A 10,673-nucleotide genomic window follows, 5' to 3' on the forward strand; every position below is an offset into this window, starting at 1 on the left:
CCTGGATTATTTGCTATGCTGCTCAGGGTCTCTCTGTCCCCTACCCACGGCATAACTAAGGGTAAGCCAAGCTTTTGTGCTGGCTGATACTCAGAACTGGGGGTTTCTTTATTCAGTCTTTTTTTCTACTAGAATTTCTCCCACAACCTCCAGCTTTACAGAACTTATTCTCCTGTCTCCTGCTGAGAAAAGGAAGGTTTGTCTTGAAGATTTCACTGCCCACACAACTGCGCAACTATGAAATTTGGGCCTGCCTTCAAATTTGGGCCTGTCTACCGAAAAAGACAGTAAGAAAAGAGAAAGAAAAAAATAACCACTGTATTCACTCATGCCTGAGTTCTTTTTGTTAAAGTCTTAATCCCTTTAAGATGATTTAAGAGCACTGGATCTTGACTGGGGTTCTGCTCACACCCAGAACTTTCCGATCTCTACTTCTTACATTCTAACACATCGTTGGGCTGGTGCTTGCTTGTCTTACTAAAATCCACAGAGGATATCTTTTGATTCATCTTAAAACACAAATACATCTAAGAAATGTAAATTTGAGCTCTTGGATTTATTCACACTTTAGGGTGCAGAGGACTCTGAAGAAAATTGATAGAGAATGTCAGGAGGGTAGCGCAGATTAAAAAACTGCCTACATTATCATTTTGCCTTAATTGAAACATGTATTCAATCTGCATAGATGTACTCAGATACACAGCAATTTCAAGTAGAGTACAGACAAGTTCATAGACAATGATCTAGAATGAACTATATTAATAATTCGATAAAGATCTTTCTAGGGACAGACAGTGCAGTAGCTCCCTTGTTATCAGTGGTTTTGTTTTCTGTAGTTTCAGTTACCTAAAGTCAACTATGATCTAAAAATATTAAATGGAAAATTTCAGATATAGACAGTTCATAAGTTGTAAGTTGCATGCTATTCTGAGTAACGATGAAATCTCACACTGTCCAATCTCTTCTCCTGGCAATGTAGTCATCCCTTGGTTCAGCCTATCCACACTGTAGTTGCTACCTGCCTGTTAGTCATTTAGGAGACCTCTTGGTTATCAGATTGACAAACAACAAGAAGAAGAAAGGTAAGTAAACACCAATAACATATTTTGAAAGAAAGAGAAGGATAACACAATCATATAACTTTTTGAGAGAGAGAGGGGATCCATGTTCACATAATTTTTTACAGCATATTGTCACAATTGTTCTGTTTTATTATTAATTTGTATTAACTTCTTACTGTGTCTAATTTATAAATTAAACTTTATCGTAGGTATGTATGCATTGGAGAATAAATAGTAAATACAAGGTTTGGTATCAACTGGAGATCTTAGAATTTCTTTGAAAATATTGTAATACAAATACCTGAAGATCAAATAAAAGCCACATTTGCTTCCTATAAGGTGAATTAATAAAAGAAGGAAATATCACATTCTGATTTCTGCCAAAACTTTATTTTAGCAACAGACAAGCTGGTAATAAAATTAAAAATAAAAATGTGTAGAATTGTGACTGCCTATACATGTTCGAATATTTGTTGACTTATGAAAGACATGTCATTAAAAGGAGCTTATTTGTGAGAGTTTTACTGAGCAATTAAAATATAAAATTTCAATAGAATCAAAATTTTGAATAATAAAAAATAGACCCAAATATCTTCTATAACATTGACTTATGTTTGAACATTTTTCATACTTTGGTTAAAATAATAAATGAGTTAATTTTATTTAGTATTTTGTGTGTTTTGATACTGATTTGATAAAGTATCCCAAAGTTGAGATATTTTATGTGTGCTATCCTTTCCCTTCAGGCTTTAGTTGTGAATGTTTCTCAACAATAAAAAAAAATTAGAAGTTTGTATATAAAAAATTTTAAGAGTAAATAAAACATAATCTTTATTTTCTACTTTTAATTTCAGTGTTTGATATGCTAAAATAATTTTTATCTGATTACATTAATGACTTGTTTTGGGCAAAACAATATGCTAGACTGTATAATTAACCTCCCCACCCCAACAGAATGTCCATGTTTTGACCCCAAATCCTTTCACTGTACTAACTTATATGGCAAATTGGATTTTGTAGATCTGATTAGGTTGAAGGCCTTGGCATGGGGGATTCTACTGAGGGAACTAATGTAATCACAAGAGTCTTTTTAAGGGAAAACAAGAGGGTCAAAGTCAAAAAAGGACTGGAGACGACAGAAGCAGGGGTCATAGAGAGAGAGTCAAAGAGAGAATGGAAGTTGCTACATTTCTGCCTTGTAGTAAGCAGGGAATATAGGCAACGTCTAGGAGCTGCAAAGTTATGGAGGCGGATTCTTTCTCAGATTCATTAAAAAGGAATGCGGCTCTCTTGATACCTTAATTTTAGCTCAGTGAGACTGATTTTGACTTCTGGCCTTCAGAGCTCTGAAATATAAAACTTGCATTGTTTTCAGCAATAAGAAACGAATAGAGTCATCCTGATATAAATTTGCCAAATTATTATTACAAAATTTACTGTTATTTTGTTGAATACAATAGCAGGCTTTATTTTTCTTCCTATATTCAACCAATGGTCCCAAAGAGATATTAATTTTAAGACACTCTAAGAATAAGAAGTATTAAGCTTTATATAACATTTAAAAACTAATTCACTGGATAGTCATGATAAATTTAGTGTGTAAATGAAGGAGTCATGTGGTAGCATTACACTATGGCCCCCAAATTCTTTGAAATTGCTCTCACTGTGAGATGGGACTATATCTTCTCCCCTATTGCCTTGGCTGTATGATTGCTTGATCAATAGAATATGATAAAACTGATTCTAGGGCAATTTCTTGGCCAAGCTCTTATGAAACTGGTAGTTTCTTTTTCCTGTATTTTGGGACAATCTCTCTTGGAACCTGTCTACAATACTATGAGAAATCCAATCTAGGGAGATACTTAGATGGAAAGAAATCAACACCCAGCACTGATTTACCAGTCATGTGAGTAAGTGATCTTAGAACGAGATCTTCTAGGCTAGTTGGGCCACCCCAAATGATACAGCATAGAGAACTGATAAACTATGTCCACTGAATCCAGCTCAAAACTAAGACTCATAAGCAAAACAACAATGATGGTTTATGAAGCCACTACATTTGAGGTAGGTTTTGAATGCTCAATTGTTAACTAAAATAAATAATCCGTACTCAGATCTGATCTCTATGTTAGAAACATTTGGGGTCTTTGAAGAGTTTCTATTTTCAATAAAATATCCTTAAATGACTAGATTATGAATCGTTACAAAAACATATCTTGGAAAAATACCATTACTTCTTTTAATAACTTAAACACAAAAATATTTCATGATTTTTGGAAGTAATCAGAAGCCAGTATTTAGAAAATGGTGTCAAAGCATGTGTTAGTTACTTTTGGGAAAGGAAAAGTGCAGTCTGGGAACAAAAATGCATATCCCATCTACCATATAGCTCAATAAATACCAAACCAAATATGTCACTCTGTATTATCATAATAAAATATATTCTGATAATTTTTCCAGGGTAATATGTAAATAATCAATTCTGTACATTTGTAGTGTTCTCTACTACCAGTCACAGTCATTGATGTCTCTCAGTTGTCTCCAAAAAATAAGCCCTTCAGATCTATTATATGATAGGATATAAAAGCCATGAACTTGGGATTCTTTTCTCTCTGTTCTGTTAATGAATGCCCACTGTTTTCACATTGTACACAAGGGAGTCCAAGTTCCTCTGCCCATTCCACACCGTGTCCAAACCTTACACCTTTAGTCACTGGAGAGGTAACTATCACAAGACAAATACCACTGTGAAGTGGTATTTAAATAATGTTTCGTATTATCTGAGAAACACACTTCCCATATGTATTTCAAGACATTAAAAGTAGTTATAATTTTTTGTTTAAAATATTTTGAAATAAATATAAAATCATAATGATTATGGGATTTTGATACTTCACAACAATACTCTTTCTAAGTATACTACCATCATATATCTTTAATTCTGTGGTAAATCTCCTGTCTTAAATAGCTCTCCTATTTCTCCATGAATCCTGAAAGTGTCCTAGAAATTCTATAAGTTTGGAACTTCAAAAATATATGTCTTACACTCTTTATTTTACTCAGAATCAGAATAAAATACAAATAATCTGATATCACATTATCACCTCTTATTTTGGTATAAGAGATAAATTATTTCTGAAATCAGTAGCTTCAGGCCATTTGCCTATGAATGGGTTCTACAGAAGGCCTTTCTTTCAGTGAAAATTGTTTGAATTTAAAATAAAGAATTAAAAAGTAATCCAACATTTAGCACTCAATTGGCAACTCATATAAAGTTTAAATCATACTCAGATCGATGATATTTTGGTGACCATCATGACACTTATGTTACTAATAATTATATCAACTCTATTACCTCACGTAGGAACACATAATTCTAGAAATATACAAATTTAATTTTTTCTATAACATTGCACCTATAATAAGCATAAAATCAAGAGAATACAGAACTTTACTATGCTGTTGTATAAAATCTATTTGTATAAAAAATGTTATCAAATCTCAGGTTTCTTAATAAAAGGCAGATGTCTCAGAACTAACATAAATTGAAAGACTCTAATTATGTGTGCCCTTAGAATTCCCTTGGTCCTTGGCTATAAAACTGTCAAGGTTTCAAGACAATCATCTTCTCTATATGTGGACAGGAAGCTGTTACCCTTTCTCATCTCTTTTCCTTCAAATACCAGGTTCTTGATAGTAACTCCATCCCACTTTGTTTTTGCCACTTTGAGTCATGTTGATACATTCAATGCCTAATGCCAGCACTTTCTACTCTACTGATGATGATATGCTGGTGTGGATTCCTGCGTATGGTACAGTCCTGTCCACATTTGGCTTCGAAATCACTCTTGATGAGCCCTTCTCATCTAATGTTCCTGAAGCAGAACAACCTTGCCAAGGAAACTATGTCTGTAGTGACACAGTCTTGAAATAGACTCTTCCAGCATCAAGATCAGTCCTTATGATAGCCAACAAAATGGCCATAAATAATCCTTGTCTCCTAGTGGGTTAGTCAATTCTCACACTGCTTGAGATAGGGTAATTTATAAAGAAAAGAGATTTAATTGACTCACACTTCCACATGGCTGAGGAGGCCTCAGGAAACTTACAATCATGGCAGAAAGCAAAGAGGAAGCAAGGACCTCTTCACATGGCAGCAGGAGAGAGAAGTTCAAGCAGGAGAAATACTATATGTTCATAAAACCATCAGATCTGGTGAGAACTCACTCAGTATCATGAGAATAGCATGGAGGAAACCACTCCCATGATCCAATCACTTCCTTCCCTCTACACATGGAGATTACAGGTCTCTCACATGACACACAGAGATTACAATTTGAGATGAGATTTGGGTAAGGACACAAAGCTAAACCATATCATCTAGTACTCACACTCTCCAACATTAAATCAGAAGCAGCATGTGTTACCATTATAATACAGCAAAAATGATGCTGTGTGACTTCAGAGGCCATAAAAGCAATAGCACTTTCTGTCTTTGACTTTTGGACAGCTTGTTTTTGGAAAAGCTGGCTACCCTTCCATGAGGACACTTAGCAACCCTTAAAAGATGATCAAATGGAGAGGAACTGAGAGTCAAGAAGTCTCAAGACAAAGATTAAATTAAGGGTGTAACCGTTCAACAGATGTCAGACAGTCTTAAAGCATCTCTCTAATAAATAAGAGAAGGAGAGAGAATTACAAGGTAAAAAGGCAAGAAAAAAAGTAAAAACAAACAAACAAACAAACAAAACCCACTTAGTTTTATGTTAAAAAAAAATCACGAGTCCATAATAAAAACTCTGGGAACTCACTTAGACAAAACAGACTCTTCAGTCCCAAATTTTCTTTAAGCAAGAAAGACAAGCTGAGAAGATTGCACTGCTTCTCAGAGAGAGTTTTGTTTTTAAATGTCTGCTTTATAGGTGGGCAAGGTAGAGAAAGGTGATAGGAAAAAATTCTCACAACTAGTAGTAAAAAGTCATGGAGGGAAATGAGATTGTAGAAAGCAAAATCAGAGGCTAGTCATGAATTTTACTCACCACAAGAGTAGAAAAGTCTGGCAAACATCTTTTGAATAACCTGATTTTCCATTTTTGCTACAGTTAATGTATCAAGTCAATGACTGATAATTATGGGACTTGGCTTTAAGTTGTGAGATATTTTATGTGACACATAAGTATTCCTGCTCAAAGAAGTTATTTACTGCAGCCTCAAATTGTCTTAAGAATGATTGCATTTAAGAATATTGGTATTTCAATTAATGTAACCACTGATTGCTTTGAAATTCCGGGAGACTGGCAAAATACATTTTTAAACAATCAATATATTTAAAAATTTAAAATGTATTTAGTGTGTTTAAAGTAATAGCAAATCAGGATATAGTTTCTCTCATGGTTATGGCAAATCTTGAATAATTAGTCTAGAATAATTCAGTCAGGAGAAAGCCAGTTTAGCAGATCTACCTTAATTCAAGCAACATTTGGAATAAAAAGGTTGAAAAATAATAATTTCACAGTTTATATATTTTTGGTCATTGCCTTTTTAAATGTATCAAAAGTGCAATCTTTTAGTTTCACTTTTCGTTCAAAAATTAAAAGCAGAGGTCATGTTTCCCCAAAGCTGTTTTCTCTTTATCTGTAATTTTAAAAGTTGATTTTTAAGGGTATCTTTAAAGTCCTTTACCCTCAACATTCACAAGTGATAAATTGGACTTTCCTTTGGAATCTGGAATTGAGTAAGTGCATCATACAGATAAGTTATAAAAATGGTTATCTTAATGTATCTATTCACACACAATTCCTCTCATTTGATTTGAAGACTTTTTCACAGAGAGCTTGCCTAATATTAGCAGATGATCTCATTTTCTGACTGTGGTTTGTAATAAAAAGATAAGGGATTTAATATTTTGTAAAATCAACAAATGTCATGATTTTAAATATTTTATACCGTATAAAACTCTCTCTGTAATTCAAGGGATCTTAGGCATTATGATTCCCATTTATAGAGGCAGCAACTAAGGCACAAACAAATTAAGTGAGTTGCCCAAGGTTAAATAAGAATTACATTCCCACTGCTTAAACTTAAAACCTTTGCTCTGTTGCCTATTTCATGCTGTTCCTCTCAATATAAACTTTGATACATGGAAAGATAAATCTGTCAAAGCTATGTGGCAATGGCTTCTGATAAGAGAAAAGACTAAGTTCAGAGCACGCCATTGGAGTGCCCTGATGTCTTGTCATTAAACACTGGCATTTGTTCATGTACAGGCCTATAGACTGTAGGGTCTTTCTTAGATATTGAGTCTTTCTTAGATATTGCAGTGCACTCTTGATGTGGGAAACAATAAAATATAATTAAATGTTTATTGTCATCCATTGAACTGTGTATTATTATACCTTTGGATATGATACCCAGAACTTTGTACTACCAGAACAGATTACCTTCTGGAAATTGTTCCCGAAATAGACTGAGGATAGTGTCCATGTTCCTAGTCTACAATGCACTATATTGGCATACAATTGGTGTATCCACTGAAGGGATTGTTACTACTAAAGTCTGCAGATATTTGCAATAGCAACTTCTTTCTGGATCTTTTTGCAACACCTTTCTAGTGTCTTATGTAAAGGGGCTTGGACACAGTGCTTTGATCTTCATAGTGATGATTTTCACTGTAGTTTCCTGCAAGGGTTGAGACACTTCACAAGCAAAGTTTAAGTTAAAGTCAAGTTTGTTCTTTTTTATCTTATCATTTATTTTTTTTAGAGGAAATGTGTTATGTAAGAAAAATTGGGATTATAAATAAAAGCTAGAAGTAGAGTGGCTAATTTAAGAAACCGAAAAGCTGAACTATTTTCATTTTTCTGGACTTCTTAATCTGAGATTGATAAAATGTGGCTTGCCATGAAGTGAGGGATTGTAACTTTGTTTGAGTTTGCTGCAAGTAAAACAGGTATACGCCATTACTAAAAAAAAAAAAAAAAAAAAAAAAAAAAGTCATTGGTAGTATAAAGTATTCTTTATCCCTGTGATTTAGGGATACAGAGTACAATGTAGTAAAGGCTATTGCTATGCAAAGAAAATTAACAAATATATAACAATTACTTCAGTGGTTGTTTATCCAATTCCAGAGAGCTGCTGGATACACTTTGTAAAAATTTTCGTGGATAGTGGATACATCTTCCAGCTCATTTTTGCAAATGTGTGGATAATTCAATTTATCATTGTATTTTTGGTCCCCATTTACAGATTATAAACTCTCACTGAGTTAGTGCTTTAGTGAATGGCAGACATGGGACACACTGAGACCATACTAAAATGTTTGATTCAAAAGCTCTCCAATGTTTAAAACTTAACTGTCTAAACTGATGCTGGCTCCATTTTCTACCACATAGATTGACAAAATAGAGTCATCTGTCACAAAAAACATTAAAAAAAATTCTGCCAAGTTGAGGACTAAAAGGATGATTATGATCTGGCTTTCAGATGGGTGCTTTTCAGTGTCTCGACATTTATAAGGCAGATGCCACAAGCGACTGCTTTTTCTATAGGCAAAAATGGAAATTTGTTTTCTCAAATTATTACCTAAGTGGAAAAGAATCACTTAGAAGTGTTTGCTTTAGTAATGTGCACAAACCTGTTCATAAACCCGACTAGAGGGACATTACCTGATATAGCACATGTTCATCTGGAATTACTAATGAACGTCTTAAGATCAAGGGCCATAAATGAATACGTTTTATTCATCACTGTTTCCCTTATTTCTAGTGTCATGGCTAACATGTAGAAGGTTTTCATTTTTAAAAAGTAGTATGTGGAAACTAATGAAAAATAATGATTATTATTTGAGTGAAACTTTAAAATAAATTTAATAGAAAAGTATTCATGTGGAATAGAAGATCAATATGAAATTTGATTTGCTGGAAGACAAGCAAGGCCTAGTAGGTATAAGAGCATGTACCAAGGAATGAAGGTCTGAAATAATAGTGAGTTGTGCCACTACATGCCGTGGAACGTGGCTGACGCATAACATGTGAGTTGTAGATGGCTAGGACATGACTTTAGATAGGTGATAGGAATTCTTTTTTTGAAAGGCTTCCTATATCACATTAAGGAGTTTTCATTTATGTCTATATGCTGATGAGGAGGCACTGAGCAACTATAATCAGGAAAGTGACAGGATCAAATATTGTGTGAAGAAAAGTATATTTATAGTGAATTTAAGGGTGGGCAAGAGTAGCTACTGCGTCTAGCCTCAAACGCCAAACACCATTTACTTGAAGTATGTGGACAGCACAATCAAACCAATTTTATCTCTCTAGTGAAATACATGGATAGATATGGAGTTATATAAATTTATAATTTGCCTGGAGTTCCAAATTGTTCCAAAAAGTTCTTTGGAACTTTATCTAGAGTGCTTTATCAGTTCACAATTTTATACTACTTTTCACAGTTTAATTGTAAATTTAAGCCTTTAAAATTCTAGGGCATATGGTTTGTTTCTGTTCATTGATTTGATTAATCTTCATGGAGATAGATTTTTCTTCATATATTTATCACAAAGATTTTGAAAACAAATCCTGTTTTGGATATAAGCATACAGTAAGCACTTACTTTTTATTAAGCAACAGGATACATATGAAAGTAAAGTTTTATTGGTAAACATAGATATTTCTGTGGTGAAATATCCCAAAATAAAATATCTATTCTGGCTGCCAATATAAAACAAGACAAAACGGTATGTTAAGAAAATTAAATCATTTACCCTTTGATATTTGTGATAGCTGTTACGTTAAAATTCATTTCACATTGAATTCCTTTAAAGCAATGTGTAGTTGAAAGAACTATGGCATTATTGTGTTAAAATCTAATTCACTTGTGTGACATTTCTTGTCTGATATATACAAGTCTATCTTCTAATTATTATAGAGTTAGAATGAGAAAAAGAAACACATTGTATCATAAAAAAGACAAAGGAAAAATAAAATGCAATTATGATAAACGTGATAACTTTTGTAATAGATAAGTGCACAGATTGCCACAAGAATACTTAGTTTAGAAAAAGTCCCTTCACTGAGGAAACATCTGTGCCAAGCTTGATGCATGAATAAGAGATCATTAGACAGTCCTAAGCAAGCAAAATGGCAATGATGTTAAGGAGAGATAAAAATGAATGACACGTTAAGGATAGCACAAACTGTGTGTTTGTGTATGTGTGCCTGTGCACATGTATGCTTCAAAGCATCAAAAGAAGGAACTGATGCTTTCTTTTGAAAGCATCAAAAGAACTGAGAAGTTACGTTGGAGCCAGGTTGTGAAGGGTCTTGGGTGCCTTGCTTCAGGTCAATTCTAGAAATACTAATTTAATACTCATAAGAGAAATAAAGGACAGGATTTGAGTTGATTTTGATAATGGACATTTTTTATACGTGGGGATAATGGGAGAGAATAGAAGTAAAGATAGTGTTGAGGTCAAGCCCAAATTGTTGGTGACATTGTAATTCAGGACCTCAGGGATTATATTTACAGAGCAGATGAGATAGGTTAATAAAAAAGACCTTAGAAATAAGTGAGGCCAGACTAACTTTCTCCAGATTCCTTAGTCCATTCTACTGG

This window comes from Macaca fascicularis, chromosome 14, assembly GCF_037993035.2.
Source record: "Macaca fascicularis isolate 582-1 chromosome 14, T2T-MFA8v1.1".
Lineage (NCBI taxonomy): Eukaryota > Metazoa > Chordata > Mammalia > Primates > Cercopithecidae > Macaca > Macaca fascicularis.